Below are 20,234 nucleotides of genomic sequence, written 5' to 3'. Positions count from 1 at the left end.
CTCCAACATGAGCTGGATGAGTCCGTAAAGGTTTTTTTTGTAATCTGGTCGGGACCAAATACCATCGATAAAGAAGCTTATAGGCATTTTCTTTCAGCTTCACACAGATTGAACTAGAGGCCGTGTTGGCTTTTATTTCATCCCAATCTTCCCCATCCAAGGGACCCCCCAGATCCTCCTCCCAGGCTCGCTCATGGGAATCTTGGGTGTCTGAGTCAGGGACTCTCAGCTCTCCATATAGCCGAGATATAAGGCCATTGGTAGAAGATCGCCGGAGGAAAAGTGACTCGAATGAGGTCAACGGCCTGATTCTTAAAGATGATTTAGTGGTGGAATGAAAGTTTTTTAGTTGTAGGTATTGAAAAAAAAAGTGTTGGGAATATTGAATTTGGTTTTTATGTCTTCGAATGAGGGAAAATAAGCGTCTGTAGTGATATTACTAAGATAGTAAACATCGTTCCTTTTCCAAAATTCAAAGGACGAGACTATTCGACCTGGCAGAAAATCTGGGTTATCAAAAAGAGGAACAATTGGACTAGGAGCCGGGGCAAGATTAAACTTAGTGTTTGCTCGGTCCTAGAGAGAGAGCGAATGCGATACAATTGGGTGATTAAGAGCGGACTGAGGACGTTTAGTGCGAGGGAGCCACAGGAGAGAGGAGGCGGAGGAAATACCCAGGCTCTCAGCTTCAATCGAGACCCAAACTCTGGAGGAGCCCGGGGAGTTCCATAAAATACACTGGGCAAGTTGCGCTGCCAAGAAATAGTTTTTAAAATTGGGGACTCCCAGACTGCCCACCCGCGTCGACCTTTGTAGGACAAGGAGCCGAACTCTTGGACGTTTTCTACCCCAATTGAATTGTGAAGTGTAGTGTTGCAAAAATTTGAATACATAAGGGGGGATGCGTATGGGAAGGGCTTGGAAGAGAGATATAGCAACCTGGGCAAAATGTTCATTTTAACTGAATTGATTCGTCTTATCCAGGAAATGAGGTTTTTACTCCAGGTTTCTAAATCAGATTTAATTTGGGATAGTAGTTTAGGATAGTTAGCTTGGAAAAGCTGACTATATTGTTTAGTTATGTAGATACCTAAATATTTTATCTTTTTATGGTGCCATTTGAAGGGGAATTGTTGAGTGAGAGAAGATTTCATACTTTCTGTAAGATAGAAATCAAGATGTAACTGTAGGTTTTGATGTCTGCAAGAAGGGGAGGAAGAGAAACAGCGGGATCAGAGAGAGTCAAAAGAACATCGTCAGCATATAATGATATTTTATGTTCGGATTTCCCTGTTTTAACTCCGCGTATCGCCCCGTTAGATCGGATTTGTTCCGCTAATGGCTCTATTAACAGGGCAAAGATTAAAGGGGATAGTGGGCATCCCTGCCGCGTCCCATTGGAAATTGAGAAGGGGGAAGAGCCGACTCCGTTGGCCACCACCGTTGCTCTTGGAGATTGATATAAAGCTAACAGGCCATCTAGAAACTTACCAGAGAAACCCATTGACCCCAAAACTCTAGACATAAAGGTCCAAGAGATGCGATCAAACGCTTTTTCGGCATCAAGTGCCATGATCAATGACGGTAATTTACCAGAGTGAATAGAATGTATGAGGTCAATAGCCCGTCTGGTGTTGTCTATAGCTTGGCGGCCTGGTATAAATCCAACCTGATCTGGGTGGATCAGAGAGGGGAGAAGAGTGTTCAAGCGGTTAGCTAAAATTTTGGCATAGATTTTGAGATCCACGTTTAGTAAGGATATAGGCCTATAACTGGGACAGGAGGTACGATCTTTATCTGGTTTTGGTATAACAATGATAGTGGCCAAGGTAGTCGCCTCGTTAAAAGGTGAACCCATTAAGATATTGTTAAATAAATCTGTCATATGTGGGGCACGGTCCCTGGCAAATTTCTTATAATATTGTGCCGTGAATCCATCTGGGCCTGGAGCCGATGATGATTTCATCATTGTTATAGCCGAGATTGTTTCTGTCTGGGTGATATCCACGTTCAAGAAAGCGATATCAGTGTCTGAGAGATGTGGTAGTGAGAGAGATGACAGAAAAGATGTAATTTCTGTATCAAGAGATTCGACAGAGGATGAGGTCTCAGGGAGATTGTATAAAGCTTTGTAATAATCGTGGAATTCTTGAGCGATTTGCACCGGGTCATACATAGGCTGCGAGTTAGAAGATTTTTTGAGTTTTGTAATCTGTCCTCGAGATTTTTTCTGTCGCAGTTTGTTAGAGAGCATAGAGTCGGCTTTGTCAGCCTTTTCGTAATATTGCTGATTTAATTTTTTGAGAGTATTCGCTGCTCTGCGAGAAAGAATTGCATTTAGCTGGCCTCTTACTGCAGAAATTTGTGTGAGTAATGTCGTGGATGGGTGGAGTTTATGTTGATCAAGAAGGGAGGTTAGTTCGGTTTCAAGGGAATTAATTTCTTGAGATGCTAGTTTTTTAGCTGCCGAACTTTTACTTATCAATCTACCTCGAATGGTAGCCTTATGGCCTTCCCATAAAATGCCTGGGGCAATTTCCTCTGAAGTATTTAATTCAAAATATTCTTTGATTGCGTCCTTAATTTCTTGACGAGTCGATTGGGCCAACAAAAGGGAGTCGTCAAGACGCCAACGACGAGAACGTGGAGCTAATTTTATTAAATCAAGGGTGATGTGCACTCCGGCATGGTCTGTCCAGGTAAGCGGGAAGATTCCTGCATCTAATATTGTTTGAGTGAGGGGATGAGAGACAAATATCATATCTATGCGGGAGTAACTACCGTGTGGGGCAGAGTAATGTGTAAAGTCTTTTGCATCAGCGTTTTTCAGACGCCAGGTGTCATGTAGCGATAAATTGCGTATGCATTTTAATAAGGACTGGGAGCCTTTTACGGAACAAGTAGATTTTTGGCTGGAAGAACCAGAGGACCTATCTAATGTAGGGTGTAAGATTGTGTTAAAATCTCCAGCGAGAATTATATGACCCTGTGCAAGGCGCCCAATACGATTAAACACATCTGAGAAAAAGGCGCTTTGACCCTGGTTTGGTGCATATAGAGAGATAAGAGTGACCTGTTCAGAGCGGAGTGTGCCTATCAAAATCAGGTAACGTCCCTCTGGGTCAGAATGTGATTTAGTTAGGAGGAAGGGAACTCTGTTGTGTATTAAAATAGCTACTCCACGCTTCTTGCAATCCGCAGAGGCAAAAAACGTTTGAGTATAAAGCTTACTTTGGAGACGAGTATGCTGTCCTGTGAGGTGTGTCTCCTGGAGGAAAACTATATCGGCTCCCTCTCTCCTGCAGGCTCCCAAGACCACCGCACGTTTAGTAGGGGAGTTCAGGCCGTTGACATTAATCGAGAGCACTTTGAGCGCCATGGGTGTTGGAGATAGAGTACTTCCTATATAATATCAGCAAGAATTTTTTTAGAACATAAACAAATTGTGAACAAAAATAAGCATCAGTCCACTTGGTGATTTGAGAGAGGGAAGGGGAGCAAGGAAGGAAGCCACAGGTAAGAGAAAGAAGAGAGGAGAGATGAGAAGGAGGCCTAAATAGGCCATAACCCTCAGAGAGGAGAGCCCCTGATAGGGCTATCATAGAAATAACACAATGAAAAAAATACATTGCAATACTAGTAAGGGTGCCTGTGGGGGGTGGTGAATTTAGTGAGGTATTGGTTGGCCATACGAGGGGCCGTGAAAGATTGTCCAGCTCAGTTGGCTGGTGTAACTAGAACAATATTGTAGTGAGTAATTGACCAGAGGGGGTGAGGGGCGGTAAAAAAAAAAAAAATAGAGAACGAAAATTTAGGAAAATAAAGGAGGGATGAAAAAGAGGAGAAACAAACAAAAACAACACAACAATACAATCTATGATGTAGCATCAAATCTGTAACAATGACAACAACATTACTAACTGGTGATGCCAAACCAGGGCACCAACAATACTGTTAGGCCCTTGAATTCTAAATCCCCACCTGTGCTTTTTATCTCTCCCCCCCTTTCTTCATCCCCCTGTGCCTTTTATCTCTCCCCCCCTTTCTTCATCCCACTGTGGCTTTTATCTCTCCCCCCCTTTCTTCATCCCCCTGTGCCTTTTATCTCTCCCCCCCTTTCTTCATCCCCCTGTGCCTTTTATCTCTCCCCCCCCCCTTTCTTCATCCCCCTGTGCCTTTTATCTCTCCCCCCCTTTCTTCATCCCCCTGTGCCTTTTATCTCTCCCCCCCCCCTTTCTTCATCCCCCTGTGCTTTTTATCTCTACCCCCCTTTCTTCATCCCCCTGTGCCTTTTATCTCTCCCCCCCTTTCTTCATCCCACTGTGGCTTTTATCTCTCCCCCCCCTTTCTTCATCCCCCTGTGCTTTTTATCTCTCCCCCCCTTTCTTCATCCCCCTGTGCCTTTTATCTCTCCCCCCTTTCTTCATCCCTCTGTGCCTTTTATCTCCCCCCCCCCTTTCATCATCCCACTGTGCCTTTTATCTCTCCCTCCCTTTCTTCATCCCCTTGTGCTTTTTATCTCTCCCCCCTTTCTTCATCCCCCTGTGCCTTTTATCTCTCCCCCCCTTTCTTCATCCCCCTGTGCCTTTTATCTCTCCCCCCCCCTTTCTTCATCCCCCTATGCCTTTTATCCTCCCCTTGTGCATTTTATCCCCCCATTCTTCATCCATGTGTGCCTTTTATCCACCCCCGCTCCACTTCTTCATCAGTCTGTGCCTCTCTTTGTTTTTCCACTATTTTACTTACCTCTGAATTGCTTTCTTACATCTTTCTTTTCTTCTCTTTTCTCTCTTCTTTCTTCTCTCTTCCATGTCGCCGCTCCTCACTGAATGGAAATTCAGTGCAAGTGGAGGGGGGAGATGGACGCAGGCACTGCGATCATGTGACTCACATGACATCGCTCGCGCTCCCCTCTGCTGCCGAAAAATAGTTAAAAAAAAATTGAGGGTGAAGGCGTGGAGCTGAGGCGCCGCGATCATGTGAGTATACAAACACTCACATGATCGCTGCGCGGGGTACCAGCCCATACAGCCTTCGGCCCTTCTGGCAAATGCCAGACGTGCTAGATGGCCAGTCCGGCCCTGTATGTATATAATACACAGTGTGTGCTGGGATCTGTCTTATTCCTCCTCATATATCACTGTACAGACCCCTCTCCTCTATATAATAATAACATAATATAATATGTATATAATACACAGTGTGTGCTGGGAGCTGTCTTATTCCTCCTCATATATCACTGTACAGACCCCTCTCCTCTATATAATAATAACATAATATAATATGTATATAATACACAGTGTGTGCTGGGAGCTGTCTTATTCCTTATCATATATCACTGTACAGACCCCTCTCCTCTATATAATAATAATAATATAATATAATATGGATATAATACACAGTGTGTGCTGGGAGCTGTCTTATTCCTCCTCATATATCACTGTACAGACCCCTCTCCTCTATATAATAACAACATAATATAATATGGATATAACACACAGTGTGTGCTGGGAGCTGTCTTATTCCTCCTCATATATCACTGTACAGACCCCTCCCCTCTATATAATAATATAATATAATATAATATGGATATAATACACAGTGTGTGCTGGGAGCTGTCTTATTCCTCCTCATATATCACTGTACAGACCCCTCTCCTCTATATAATAACATAATATAATATGTATATAATACACAGTGTGTGCTGGGAGCTGTCTTATTCCTCCTCATATATCACTGTACAGACCCCTCTCCTCTATATAATAATAATATAATATAATATGTATATAATGTACAGACCCCTCTCCTCTATATAATAATAACATAATATAATATGTATATAATGTACAGACCCCTCTCCTCTATATAATAATATGTATAATAGATTACCTCCACGTATTACACAGGACACACAGAGGAAGCCGGAGTCTGGGTCACAGCGCATCAGAAGATGTGATGTTGAACCATCGCGTTGTCTGGGGACTACAGCAAAATGGCCGTCGCTCAGTTAAAGTGAGGAAACTGATAGCTAATGAGTATGTAACTCTAGTGATAAAGATGTTCCCAGTCAGACACAGACTCTGCTATGTACAATATATCCTGTGTATTTCACCTCCGATATACAGTACAGTATTTTCCATTAGCGGATATTCTATCTGTAGTACAAGTAAATGGGCAGCTGTGGTAATAGGGACAGGGGTTTTATATACATAACCTCACCAGCAGGAGATGATCTACATACAGCGGACAAAGCTACGAACTCACTGCTAGATAGCTAGAGGAAACAGTAGAGGATAGTATATATAAAATTATATATGACGATATTTGTCCTCGGTGTCGGAGGACGGCGGACATTTTCCTGTAGTACTCACAGGGTAGATCTACAAAAGGGAAAATACTGTACTTTGTTTCTGTAACCAAATACAAATAATGTCTGATAAATATTGGAAAGAACCGGATAGCTTGAGCAAATCTTTATATTATTAGTGTCCTCACCTATTGTGAGCGGCGGCCATTTTGTTGTAGTCTCCTAGACAGCACAATGGTTTTCATCACACCCTTCACATATAACAGTGGGCGCTGCTGAGGGGGCGTGGTCACAGTCTGCAGGTGTCATTGTAAGAGGTTGTGTATTGTATATTATATTATTATTATATAGAGGGGAGGGGTCTGTACAGTGATATATGAGGAGGAATAAGACAGCTCCCAGCACACACTGTGTATTATATCCATATTATGTTATTATTATATAGAGGAGAGGGGTCTGTACAGTGATATATGCGGAGGAATAAGACAGCTCCCAGCACACACTGTGTATTATATCCATATTATATTATGTTATTATTATATAGAGGAGAGGGGTCTGTACAGTGATATATGAGGAGGAATAAGACAGCTCCCAGCACACACTGTGTATTATATACATATTATATTATGTTATTATTATATAGAGGAGAGGGGTCTGTACAGTGATATATGAGGAGGAATAAGACAGCTCCCAGCACACACTGTGTATTATATCCATATTATATTATGTTATTAATAATTATTATATGGAGGAGAGCATAGGAAAACCGAGTGGGGGTTTCCTAGTGCCTGGAAACCCCCCTCCAAGCCTGGGGTACTGTATAATTGAGGTGGCTGGACCCTGCCACCGCTTCACACGGCTCTGCTTGAAAAGGAAGAGCTGTGTGCACCTAACAGTAGTGCACGCAGCATTGTCCATGTATATTATGGGGATTGGAAGAGTTGGAGAGCAGCCAAGCACTGTCTAAAATTATAGCCACACCCACATGCATGCTGGTCACGCCCACTGGTGGCGTGGTGTGGAAACCCCCCTCTACAAATCCTGCGTTTGCCCCTGGAGAGGGGTCTGTACAGTGATATATGAGGAGGAATAAGACAGCTCCCAGCACACACTGTGTATTATATACATATTATATTATGTTATTATTATATAGAGGGGAGGGGTCTGTACAGTGATATATGAGGAGGAATAAGACAGCTCCCAGCACACACTGTATTATATCCATATTAAATTATGTTGTTATTATATAGAGGAGAGGGGTCTGTACAGTGATATATGAGGAGGAATAAGACAGCTCCCAGCATACACTGTGTATTATATCCATATTATATTATTATTATATTGAGGAGAGGGGTCTGTACAGTGATATATGAGGAGGAATAAGACAGATCCCAGCACAGACTGTGTATTATATACATATTATATTATATTATTATTATATAGAAGGAGGGGTTTGCACAGTGATATATGAGGAGGAATAAGACAGCTCCCAGCACACATTGTGTATTATATCCATATTTTATTATGTTATTATTATATAGAGGAGAGGGGTCTGTACAGTGATATATGAGGAGGAATAAGACAGCTCCCAGCACAGACTGTGTATTATATACATATTATATTATATTATTATTATTATTATTATTATATAGAAGGAGGGGTTTGCACAGTGATATATGAGGAGGAATACGACAGTTCCCAGCACACACTGATATGTGAGTGCAGTGTGGATCCCGGCTGTCGGACATGCTCTGGAGACTTTTATCCATATTGCAGAACGTTGCTGCATGTCATCTCTGAAAGAAAGTTAAATTTTTTGTCTATAAAGTGTTCAGTGTCAAGACTTAACCCCTTGATGACTGAAGTATTTTTTAGCCTTATAACCAAACCATTATCCACGAAATTTCTATTTTCTGGCAATTATAGAATAACATTTTTATTTGTTATGGGATCCAGGTGAATTTCATATATATATATTTTTCTTGAGATGCATGGTTTTCTATTATCCTTTTTTATTTTCATAACATAGAAATTGGAGAACCTCTTGGATGTGTTCCTAATGTTGAAAGAGGAAGCAAGGGCCTGGAATTTTCAGGATGAACCAGAATGGGATGAGTTCACAGATTAAGTCATTTATACTATGCAGGATCTGGCCAAGGGAAAATCTAGTTACAACCATAATCAATGACCAAAATAGTCTGCTGGAACCTAGGCAGATGAGCCCCCCACAAATTTAATCCTTGAATCATCACCATTAGATGATTCCACAGACCCACTGGAAACGATGAGCATGGAGGAATTGATTGTAGAATGTCAGATTAGAGGTGTATCGTACCTGTACTGCATGCACAAGGATATCCTCCAACATCTTTTAAAGGATCAGGAGAATCCCATCAATGCGTTTAGTGTATATGGGAAATGGATACTCACTTAAGGTCCCCACATACCTCTCTAGAAACAAATGCAATGTCTGCAAGAAAGTATTGAAGAGGCAGAGGATGAGGTATGGCGACAAGGACTTATTGACACTGATCAGGATCAGTGTTATCGAATAAATACTGAGAAATGCCAATTACAATCTCTTTTGTCACATACTAAAAAAGGGGCTGCTCAGTCTGGTAATCAGGGGGAGGCCAACCAAAGAACAGAAACATTGAGAGGCATTAGTCGAAAGCCCCACGGGGATTTATGCTACCTGTTTCCTTTTGCTGATTTGGAGGACAGTGATTTTATGCTGCGTGATCAAGTGTACTCCCAGCACCCTTGGGACAAGTACTTATCAGGAAATGTTTTTGCCCCCCTGTTTAATGAAGAGTATCATAACCTACAACTGCTCTTCTGCCCCCACTGACCACCCTAACCAACCGGGGGAGGGCAATCCCACTGGATTACACACAGCTGCCCAAGCTACTATCTTGGGGGAGGCAGGAGAAGAACTGTTTGGTGAGGATGTTGTACCTCTGAGTACTCAGAAAGGATTAGGAGAGATCCTCCCATTTGGTGACGTGGATGAAAAAGAACTACCATTCCCTCTTCGACCCTCTCCAATCTGGTTACCGCCCCCTCCACTCTACCGAAACCGCCCTGGCCAAAGTTTTCCAACGACCTCCTCTCAGCCAAATCCAGAGGTCACTTCTCCATACTCATCCTCCTCGACCACTCTGCGGCCTTTGACACCGTAGATCAACCCCTCCTTCTGCAAACTCTTCTCTCTCTCGGCCTCTCTGGTTCTGTCCACGCCTGGTTCTGCTCTTACCTCTCCATCCACACCTTCTCTGTCTCCACATCCGGCTCTTCCTCCACCCCCTCCCCTCTCCCGATAGGAGTCCCCAAGGGCTCTGTTGTCGGCCCCCTACTATTCTCGCTCTAGAATTCCTCCCTCGGTGCTCTCATCTCCTCCTACGGTCTTCAGTATCACCTCTATGCTGACAACATTCAGCTCTACATATCTTCTCCTGATCTCTCTCCCACCCTCCTCTCTCGTGTATCCGACTGCCTCTCTGCCATCTCCTCCTGGATGTCCACACACTTTCTTAAAATTAATATCTCAAAAACTGAACTTATTGTCTTCCCTCCCCCAAGCTCCCCTCCCACCACAACCTCTCTATCGTTGTTAATAACACAACCATCTCCTCTGTCACCCAGATACGTTTCCTGGGTTTCACCCTTGACTCCTCTCTCTCCTTCACCCCCCACGTCTAATCTCTTACCCAAACCTGCCGCTTCCAGCTGCGTAACATCGCCCGCATCCGGCCCTTCCTATCACAAGATGCCACCAAAACCATCATCCATGCACTCATCATCTCCCGCTTCGACTACTGCAACCTTCTCACTGGCCTCCCCCTCTCCCACCTCGCCCCCCTTCGTTCTGTTCTCAATGCGGCTGCCCGACTCATCTGTCGGTTCAACAGGAGTTATCAAGCCAAAGAAGCGAATCCTAGGGTTCGTACAGTTTTGCACTACTCTAGCAGGGCGCAGAGTCTAACGAGGAGGCGGTGTTCACCAGGAACCGCCGCAAAGCAGTATGGTCTTAGCTGCGTCTGCTCTGCAGGTCGCGGCCCCCACTACAAGTACTGAACGGAAGCCCTTGGGAAGGCTGGAGGAGAAAGAACCGTAGGAGGGGTAGTTAGTGGTCTCGACAGCATGGTAGACACCCAGGAACTGGAGATTGAGCATGAGCTTTGACGTTACAGGATTCAGGTGCAGTGGATGGAGCATCAGCTCTGCAGCCAATGATGTAATTTATGCAGTAGGTGGAGCATCAGCTCTGCAGACAATAATGTAATAGATACAGCAGGTGGTGCGTCAGCTCTGCAGACAATGATGTAATAGTTGCAGCAGATAAAGCATCAGCTCTGCAGACAAGGATAATAAATGCAACAGGAGGAGTATGAGCTCTGCAGATAATTATAGAATAGATGTAGCAGATGGAGCGTCAACTCTGCAGACAATAATATAATAGATGCAGCAGATGGAGCGTCAGCTCTGCAGACAAGAATAATAAATGCAGCAGATGGAGCGTCAGCTCTGCATACAGGTGTAGGGTAGATGCAGGAGATGAGCGTCGGCTCTGCAGACAAGTGTAGGGTAGATGCAGGAGATGAGCGTCAGCTGTGTAGATAGGAGAAGTTTGGACACGCAGGGAAGCCACTTCTATCACCAGGATGTGACTCAAAGAACAGGCACTGTAGATAGTGAGGAGGTGCCTTTTAAAGTAACCGCCAATGACAAGAACCAATGAGAAGTAGAGAGGGGAATTTAACACAGCTGCCGGGTCTGCGCATGCGCAAACCCGGATCCAAGATGGCAGCACCCAGCGGGAAGCGGTGCGCCGGAGACAGGTAAGTCTGCCGGGTGTCGGGTGCGCAGCCCGATCACCCGGCGCATGATAGATGTACAGCTGTAAGCGATTGTGACAGAAGAGAAAGATAAACTTGCTCAACATATGATCTCAGCAGAAATCATGATTACAAATTGTATGACAGAATTAATGGGGGAGGATAAAGGAATTGTTATGTCATGGGTCAAAAAGGAGAACACAAATAGTGACAATCAGTTAGTCCCTACAGCAACGAGAAGGAATAATAAGTGATAATTGGAAGTGACCCTGTTAAGGATTCTGCCGAGTCACATTCCTCTCCTTTAGAAGACCTCACAGTTCTGAAAATTACCCTGAGTGGAATAGAATGGGGTATCCTTACAGGTACTGTGCAAAAGGTGTCTGAATATGATCAGGGAACTGGACTCCTGGATTATCACCCAGGAGATTGTCCTTCTCCAGGAAAACACATTAACAGAACTGTAAGTACTTCTTCAAAGATAATTAACACTGCTGACATACAAGGGAATGCTGAAGAGGTAAATGGAGAAAACAGTAATATGGTTTGCTTAGTACTTCTGAAACATCAATTGAGCACTATTAATCTCCAACCTACAGACTCTCCAGAGATCAGAATGTCACAGGCTAAAAATAACAGTGGCAAAAAGCCACCCAGGAAAAGTTCTGTTAAACCCTGCTTACCATGTCCTTTGTCCAGTAAACAGAAAGGAAGCAGGAAGAAGAAGTGGGAATCCCAGCTGTTACAAGACAATTTATTTGGACACTCCCGGTTATTACCCCTGTGCAACCCTATCATGGAAAATGACTCCAGTGACCCAATACAGGAGTTTACTGGAAGTACCTGGGATAACAAGGATGCAGTTACAGACCCAACATCTTCATTGGATATCTTGGATCCTCAAACTGAACCTACACTTTTGCAGCTTTCACTTATGGAAGTGGGGGAGGAGGAAGAGACTCACTACCCTGATGCACCAGAAGCGAACGTGTTAGTGCCCACTGTGAAGACTGATGTGGGGGAGGGGGTAACTTTGCAAAAAGATGGATACAGGCAGCTGGATAGGAGTAAAGTGGTAAACCCCAAGTGGTATTATCAAACTTATTTGGATGCTTTAATATCCTGCCTATTCTATGTGGTTCTATGTGGTTGGGAGATTGCATCACCCAGGGAGGAAGACTGAACTCATATTATGGGACAGTGCAAGAACTTTTGAGAGATTCTGGATTGTTAAATAAACGCCCACCAAATCCAGGGATGTGTCCACCCTGGGATATTGGTCAAAAAGGACAATGAACCGAGACACTCCAAAACCCACCTGGCCGAGGCATCCCTCCTGGTCCCGCTAAAGAGACCAATCCCTCTGCCCCGATTTAAGAAGGGGGAGGTATGCGAGACTATGGGTCTGACAGCCATCATTTTCCCCATCTGTCATTTTAAACACTTAGAATGAAAGTTGCTTGTGCTTAGTTGAACATTGTATAAAAATCTATAAGAGGGACTTAAGTTAACCATATTATTCCTAAATAAAGCCAGGTGGGTTACATGTATTCATCTGAACATCATATCAGAATACAACATGGTAGATGTACTCTTTCCTGATCAGGGCATCACCCCCCTGTTACAGACAGGATGCTGAAAAGCAGCTGGAGTCCCCCTGGCATCACAAATGACTGGAAGGGGGTAAAACAGGGAGGCTGTCTTACTTAACCAGGATTAAGTCAGTCAGCAACTGGTTGGAGCAGCCATTGTTCTCCCTGGAACTGTGTCAGACTCCTAGGGGTAGATGTATCAAGCTGAGACTTTTCCGGCGGGTTTGAAAAACCAATCAGATTCTAGCTATCATTTATTTAGTACATCCTACAAAATGATAGCTAGAATCTGATTGGTTGCTATAGGCAACATCTCCACTTCAAACCCGCCGGAAAACTCTCAACTTGATACATTTACCCCCTAGTCTCCAAAACAACAGGAGGGAAACCATGAGGGAATGACAGCTCTCCACTCCCATCTCCATTCCACTAATACCTCCCAGCCAATCACAGCATCTGTGACCTGTGGATAACCCTGCATGGAGGGATTCTCCGCATGTAAAATTTTGTCCCTTTAAGAAGGCCTGGAAGAGAGACTTTTGGATGTGTGATTTTGTTTCTAAAGGCTACTGGTGTTGGAGTTTCGGCTGCTGCCTGTGGGCTAAGGATTTTGCCTAGGAGTATTGTGGCTATTGGATTACAAGCTTTTCCTGGATTTGTAGACTTGCTTGCTCTGCCTGGCTTATTCTATTAATCACGGACATCATCATTCCCCTATAATTTGGACTGGTAAAGAAAACCTATTTTCGTTATAAACAATTTGAGGTTATTAAACACTGGGGTGTTACTGGGTGATGGTTGAAGTTTGGTGAACACTGGGTGTTGTTTAAATTATTGTTTGAAATATATAAGCTATTGTTTGCAGTTAGCTGTAATAAAGATACCATTGTATTCACAACTTTTCGTTGCCTGTGTGATCCTGAAACCCTAGATACTGTTATGAGCCGCGGCGGTGCCCAGCCGCCGCGACTCTCTTACCTGCGTCCCGGCCGTCGATATGGCGACCGGGACGTCACTTCCGCCCATGTCCCGGCCGTTACCGGGGCAACGCATAGCCGCTTCAGCGCTGCGTCCCGGCGGTGAGAAGCCGGGCGCATGCGCTTAACTATAGGACAAACACCTATTGCCTAAGTAATCTAGGGGCAAGGCTGAGGATATTCACAGCCAGGCTCTGATTGGCTGGGCTTACTACTTAAGGCAATGAGGTCTGCTACCTCATTGCCGGTTATAGCTTCTGTTCCAGTCTGCTGACCAGCTCTGTGCCTTGTTCCTGTCTCTTGGAAAACTCTATTGACCACCCGTGTATGACCCCTTGCCTGGATTTGGACCCTGCCTGTGTTTCTCGTGACCTTGATCTCTGGCTTGTATACCGACCATCCTGTCTGCTCGTGACCCCTGACCCCGGCTTGTTTATCGGATCTGCTATCTGCTGCCGGCCCTTGACCTCTGCTCGGACTCCACTCCGCTTACCTGGGTTCCCCCTAGTCGGTACGCACTTCACGACCCTCTGCTAGTCTGCAGCCAAGTCTGTCCCCACCACTAGTTCCGGAGACGAATTGGTATGGAAGAAAGCGGAACCAAATCGTCTCCTCTTCAAGCCCTGGCGGATCATGTTGAGACCCTCTACCAGATGATCCGGGAACTGTCCCAGCGTTTGTCCTCCTCAGTCGAGGTCCCCCGGATTACACTGCCCATTTCTGGTTCAGTTGATGAACCAAAGTTAAATTTGCCGGACCGGTTCTCCGGAAATAGAGCCCTGTTCCGGAATTTTAAAGAAAGCTGCAAACTCTACTTTCGGCTAAAGCCTCGGTCTTCAGGTTCAGAACAGCAGAGAGTTGGAATTGTCATCTCCCTCCTGCAGGGTGACCTCCAGTCCTGGGCTTTCACCCTACCACAGTCGAGTCCTATTGTGCAATCGTTAGAAGCTTTCTTTAATGCACTGGGCCTCCTTTACGATGATCCAGATCGAGTTGCCTCGGCTGAGGCTCATCTACGGGCCTTAAAGCAAGGCCGGCGTTTGGAAGAAGAATACTGCGCTGAATTCCGCAGATGGTCGCCTGACAGCGAATGGAATGATCCAGCGTTACGCAGCCAGTTTCGCTTAGGACTGTCAGAGGAGATTAAGGATTCACTTGTGCAGTATCCTTCACCCACTTCGCTGGAGAGCCTTATGCAACTCACCATTAAAATTGACAGGAGGATCAAGGAGAGGAGGACAGAGAAAGAGGCGTCTTCTTGTTTGTCTGCATTTATTCCAGATTCTTCTGTTGAGAACCCTACCCAGTCAGGGGCGCTTCGCCTCTCTCCTGATAAAAGAGACAGAAGATGGTCACAAGGCCTATGCCTTTATTGTGGTAAGAAAGGCCATTTCTCCTGCTCTTGCCCTTATAAACCTGAGAAAGAAGCATGTTGGGGAAAGATCCACTTAGGCCTGCAAGTTGTTTCCCAAAAGAATGCTGTTCTGATCCCCGCACAAGTCACTGTTGGTACCAGTTCCGTGGCCCTGTCGGCCTTCATTGATAGTGCAGCTGCAGGCAATTTCCTTGATATCGGGTTTGCCCGCTCCGCTGGGATTCCGCCTGTAAGGCTCAAATCTGCTATTACAGTCTGTGGCTTAGATGGGAATCCATTGCCTGGAGGCAAGATTGAATGGGAGACTCCGCTATTACACTTGAACATCGGAGCGCTTCATTCAGAGTCTATAACGTTCCTCCTTATTGACTGCCCATCGGATCCATTGGTTCTGGGCCATCCTTGGCTTTCTCGTCACAACCCTGTTGTGGATTGGGAGAAAGGAGAAATTGTCCAGTGGAGCTCGTATTGTTCACAGTCTTGCTTGACGCTGCCTCTGCGTATGGTACAGGCTATTCCGGAGCAACTTCCCTCACAATACCACGACTTCTGGGATGTGTTTTCCAAGAAAGCTGCGGATACGTTACCACCTCACCGTGACTTCGACTGTGCCATCGAGCTCATACCCGGTTCCAAGTTACCCAAGGGACGCCTGTATTCTCTCTCGGGACCCGAGACCAAGTCCATGCAAGATTATATTGAGGAGAATTTGGAAAAGGGCTTCATCAGGCCATCCAAATCTCCAGTAGGGGCTGGATGTTTTTTTGTGTCTAAAAAAGACGGAGGACTAAGACCCTGTATTGACTACAGAGGATTGAACCTCATCACAGTCAAAAACACCTATCCACTTCCTCTCATCTCCGTATTGTTCGACCAATTAAGAGGTGCCACTGTTTTCACCAAAGTCGATCTTCGAGGTGCATATAACCTCATCTGGATCAAAGAAGAAGATGAGTGGAAGACGGCATTCAATACGCACTCTGGCCATTACGAGTATTTGGTCATGCCATTTGGTCTTAGCAATGCACCTGCAGTATTTCAGGACCTAATCAATGAGGTTCTTCGGGACTTCCTTGGTTGTTTCGTGGTCTATTTAGATGATATCCTCATCTATTCCAGATCTTTGTCCATACATCAGAATCACGTCAAACAAGTTCTACGAAGATTGCGAGAGAACCACCTTTATGCCAAGCTGGAAAAGTGTGAGTTTAAGGTGCAGAAAGTATCCTTTAAAGGTTACATAATCTCTTCTGAGGGATTCTCCATGGATCCAACTAAGGTTCAGGCTATTTTAGATTGGGTGCAACCAAACAACCTTAAGGCGGTGCAGAGGTTTCTGGGCTTCTCCAACTATTATAGAAGGTTCATTCATGGCTTTGCGGACATCGTGGCTCCCATTGTCGCCCTAACCCGTAAAGGAATGGATCCAACTAATTGGTCCCCCCAAGCAGTAGCCTCATTCGAAAACCTAAAAAAAGCCTTTGTCTCCGCTCAGGTCCTTAGACATCCGGATCCAGCTAAAACATTTGTTCTTGAGGTCGACGCCTCTGACGTCGGTGCTGGTGCCATATTATCACAGAAGGATCCTCATACTAATCGTCTACACCCATGTGCCTATTTCTCCCGTCAGTTCTCCTCAGCAGAAGCCAACTATGATGTCGGGAATAGAGAATTATTGGCAATCAAATGGGCCTTCGAAGAGTGGCGACATTGGCTGGAAGGTGCTTCACATCAGATCTCTGTCATTACCGATCACAAGAACTTGCAATATATACAATCGGCCAAACGTCTAAATCCCAGACAGGCCCGTTGGTCGTTATTCTTTACCCAATTCAATTTCCTGATCACCTATCGACCGGGTTCCAAAAATGTCCGGGCAGATGCTCTGTCCAGAAGTTTCTTGGCTCACTACGTCCCAGTTTCAAAACCTTCCGTAATCCATGCTGGATTAACCCAGGATTTAAGTATCACACTTCAGATGTTCCAGAAGTTAGCCCCTGATACTACTCCGGAGCAACGTCTCTTCATTCCAGTCCATCTAAGGAGGGCGGTTCTTGCAGAGGCGCATAATAGTAGGTCGGCTGGACACCCTGGAATTTATAAGACGCTGGAAATTCTTTCCCGTACGGTCTGGTGGCCATCCTTGTCCGCTGACGTCAAAAGTCATGTCCTCTTATGTGAGGTTTGCGCCAGAAACAAAGTCCCCAGGACTCGCCCGGTAGGTCAATTGCTTCCATTGACCATTCCTGCAAAACCGTGGACACATTTGTCCATGGACTTTATTGTTGATTTGCCACCTTCTACAGGACACAATAGTATTTGGGTTGTGGTAGACCGTTTCAGTAAGATGGCACATTTCATTCCATTAACCAGGCTTCCTACAGCTCGAGATCTGGCCCTTCTCTTCATACAGCATATTTTCCGGCTCCATGGACTTCCTTCCGATATTGTCTCTGATCGTGGGTCACAATTCATAGCGCAGTTCTGGAGATCCTTCTGTACCCTTCTCGGAATCAGGATCAGTCTATCATCTGCATACCACCCTCAGTCTAACGGGCAAACTGAAAGGGTTAATCAGTCACTTGAGCAGTTCCTCCGATGTTATACCTCCGAATTCCATGATAATTGGTCCTCGTTGCTGCCCTGGGCAGAGTTTGCCTACAATAATTCATCTCACTCATCCACTCAAACTCCCCCGTTCTACTGTAACTTCGGTTTCCATCCCAGATCTAATTCTCTCTATTCTCTCAAATCTGCTGGTATTCCGGGGATTCGCTCCACAAATGCGGATCTGAAAAGAATTTGGAAGGAGGTTCACTCCTCTTTGAAAAAGTCCTCATTGTCGGCCAAAAATTTTTCGGATCGCCACCGTGCCACCTGCTCATTTAAAGTGGGCCAAAAAGTGTGGCTGTCAACTCGAAACCTCAGGCTCAGACAGCCTTGTAAAAAATTGGGGCCTAAATTTATTGGTCCGTTCATGATCACCAAACAGATCAATCCGGTTGCTTTTAGATTGAAGATTCCTGGCTCACTAAAGATCCCCAACACATTTCATTGTTCATTACTCAAACCAGTATTATACCCAAATCCATCACAGTCTACAGGACTTTCTGTAGGAAATAGGAACACGTCACAAAAATTTTTGGTTCAGAAAGTTCTTAACTCCAAAAAAGTGCAGGGGCAGGTACATTTCCTGGTACAATGGAAAAATCGTGGATTAGAGGAACGATCCTGGGTCCCGCGAAGACGACTATGTGCGCCTAAACAGTTGAAGGTTTTCCAAAGAAGCCTGGATGTCGGGGTCCCTCGACCCCTCCTCAAGGGGGGGGGGTACTGTTACGAGCCGCAGCGGTGCCCAGCCGCCGCGACTCTCTTACCTGCGTCACGGCCGTCGCTATGGCGACCGGGACGTCACTTCCGCCCATGTCCCGGCCGTTGCCGGGGCAACGCATAGACGCTTCAGCGCTGCGTCCCGGCGGTGAGAAGCCGGGCGCATGCGCTCAACTATAGAACAAACACCTATTGCCTAAGTAATCTAGGGGCAACGCTGAGGATAATCACAGCCAGGCTCTGATTGGCTGGGCTTACTACTTAAGGCAATGAGGTCTGCTACCTCATTGCCGGTTATAGCTTCTGTTCCAGTCTGCTGACCAGCTCTGTGCCTTGTTCCTGTCTCTTGGAAAACTCTATTGACCACCCGTGTATGACCCGTTGCCTGGATTTGGACCCTGCCTGTGTTTCTCGTGACCTTGATCTCTGGCTTGTATACCGACCATCCTGTCTGTTCGTGACCCCTGACCTCGGCTTGTTTATCGGATCTGCTATCTGCTGCCGGCCTTGACCTCTGCTCGGACTCCACTCCGCTTACCTGGGTTCCCCCTAGTCGGTACGCACTTCACGACCCTCTGCTAGTCTGCAGCCAAGTCTGTCCCCACCACTAGGGGCTCCAGTGAACACCTGACTGGCAGAGCAGACTCCGGGTTGTGTTGTACCGGCTAGAGGGGTTCCTAACAGATACCAAGACTTTCCTCTGGGTTCCTACCCTAACATCCTGGTATCATCACAATTGGTGGCAAGCAGTGGGATCACACAGTCCTGATGTTCAGTTAGAGTGCAGGGGGTTGTATCGTGATACACCCAAAGCTCTGCAAAGTAAAGGTGCAATAGCTTACCAACACCACCTTCAATTTATAACTCAGTATTAAACCAGTTGCTATAATGTCCAGCTTGCCAAAGATAGTTGCAAGTGCCAAAAGCAAGAGGCGAGGTAAGATGCCACCTAAGTGCCAATTTGATAAGGGGAGGCACACCCCACCAGTGGAGAACGGAAGATGGAACCATGTCTCAAGTAGGGGAGATCACAGTGAGTGGATCTCTGGAAGTAAAATGGGTGTGAGCTCTGGGAAGAAGAGAGCAGATCACAGCCCAGTGTTGAAAAAGTTCCCAAAGGAAGGGATAAAACAGTCCAGTGCAACCAGAGTAAGGGATTCCTGGGATGAATCACTGTGGCAGTGTCTGCAGGATGGTGATAGAGATCTTCTGCACCACCCTATCACAATGTAGCACATTTTGGATTATTGGGACGAGGAGTGCCCAAAGATTATAATGTAGAAAGGAGCCAGTCTACCTGAGAAATTGGAGAACCTGTTGGATGTGTTCCTAATGTTGAGAGAGGAAGCAGGGGCCTGGGATTTTCGGGATGAACCAGAATGGGATGAGTTCACAGATAAAGTCATTTGTACCTACTGGATTCTCTTCAGTCAGGATTTTGCTATCAACACTCCACAGAGACTGCACTGACCAAGGTTGTCAATGATTTGATCACAGCAAAATACAAAGGCCGTTACTCTCTTCTTATTCTCCTGAATCTCTCTGCTGCATTCAACACTTGACCACTCTCTCCTCATAGAAACGCTACAATTCCTAGGTCTTGAAGGCACTGTCCTATCCTGGTTCTCATCCTACCTATCTAATCGCTCTTTCAGTGTTAATTTCTCTGGATCCACCTCTGCTCCGCTTCCTTTATCAGTTGGAGTACCACAAGAATCAGTCCTAGGTCCTCTGCTATTCTCTATCTACACCACTTCTCTTGGAAAACTAATAAGCTCCTTTGGATTTCAGTATCATCTCTATGCGGATGATACA

General features: G+C 45.5%; 2 protein-coding genes across 2 annotated transcripts in view; both read right to left on the bottom strand.

Annotated features, from left to right (window-relative positions):
• LOC142151064 (uncharacterized) overlaps nt 1-6,250 on the bottom strand; it is a 94,507-nt gene extending 88,257 nt beyond the window's left edge. The window contains exon 1 of the mRNA XM_075206360.1: nt 5,890-6,250. The gene's annotated coding sequence lies outside the window, so the exon portion shown is untranslated. The remainder of the gene's footprint in view (nt 1-5,889) is intronic.
• LOC142151051 (uncharacterized) overlaps nt 1-20,234 on the bottom strand; it is a 106,537-nt gene that overhangs the window by 27,777 nt on the left and 58,526 nt on the right. The window lies entirely within an intron of this gene.

The sequence above is a fragment of the Mixophyes fleayi genome, chromosome 4 (assembly GCF_038048845.1).
Source record: "Mixophyes fleayi isolate aMixFle1 chromosome 4, aMixFle1.hap1, whole genome shotgun sequence".
Lineage (NCBI taxonomy): Eukaryota > Metazoa > Chordata > Amphibia > Anura > Limnodynastidae > Mixophyes > Mixophyes fleayi.
This window is presented reverse-complemented; position numbering and strand designations above follow the sequence as displayed.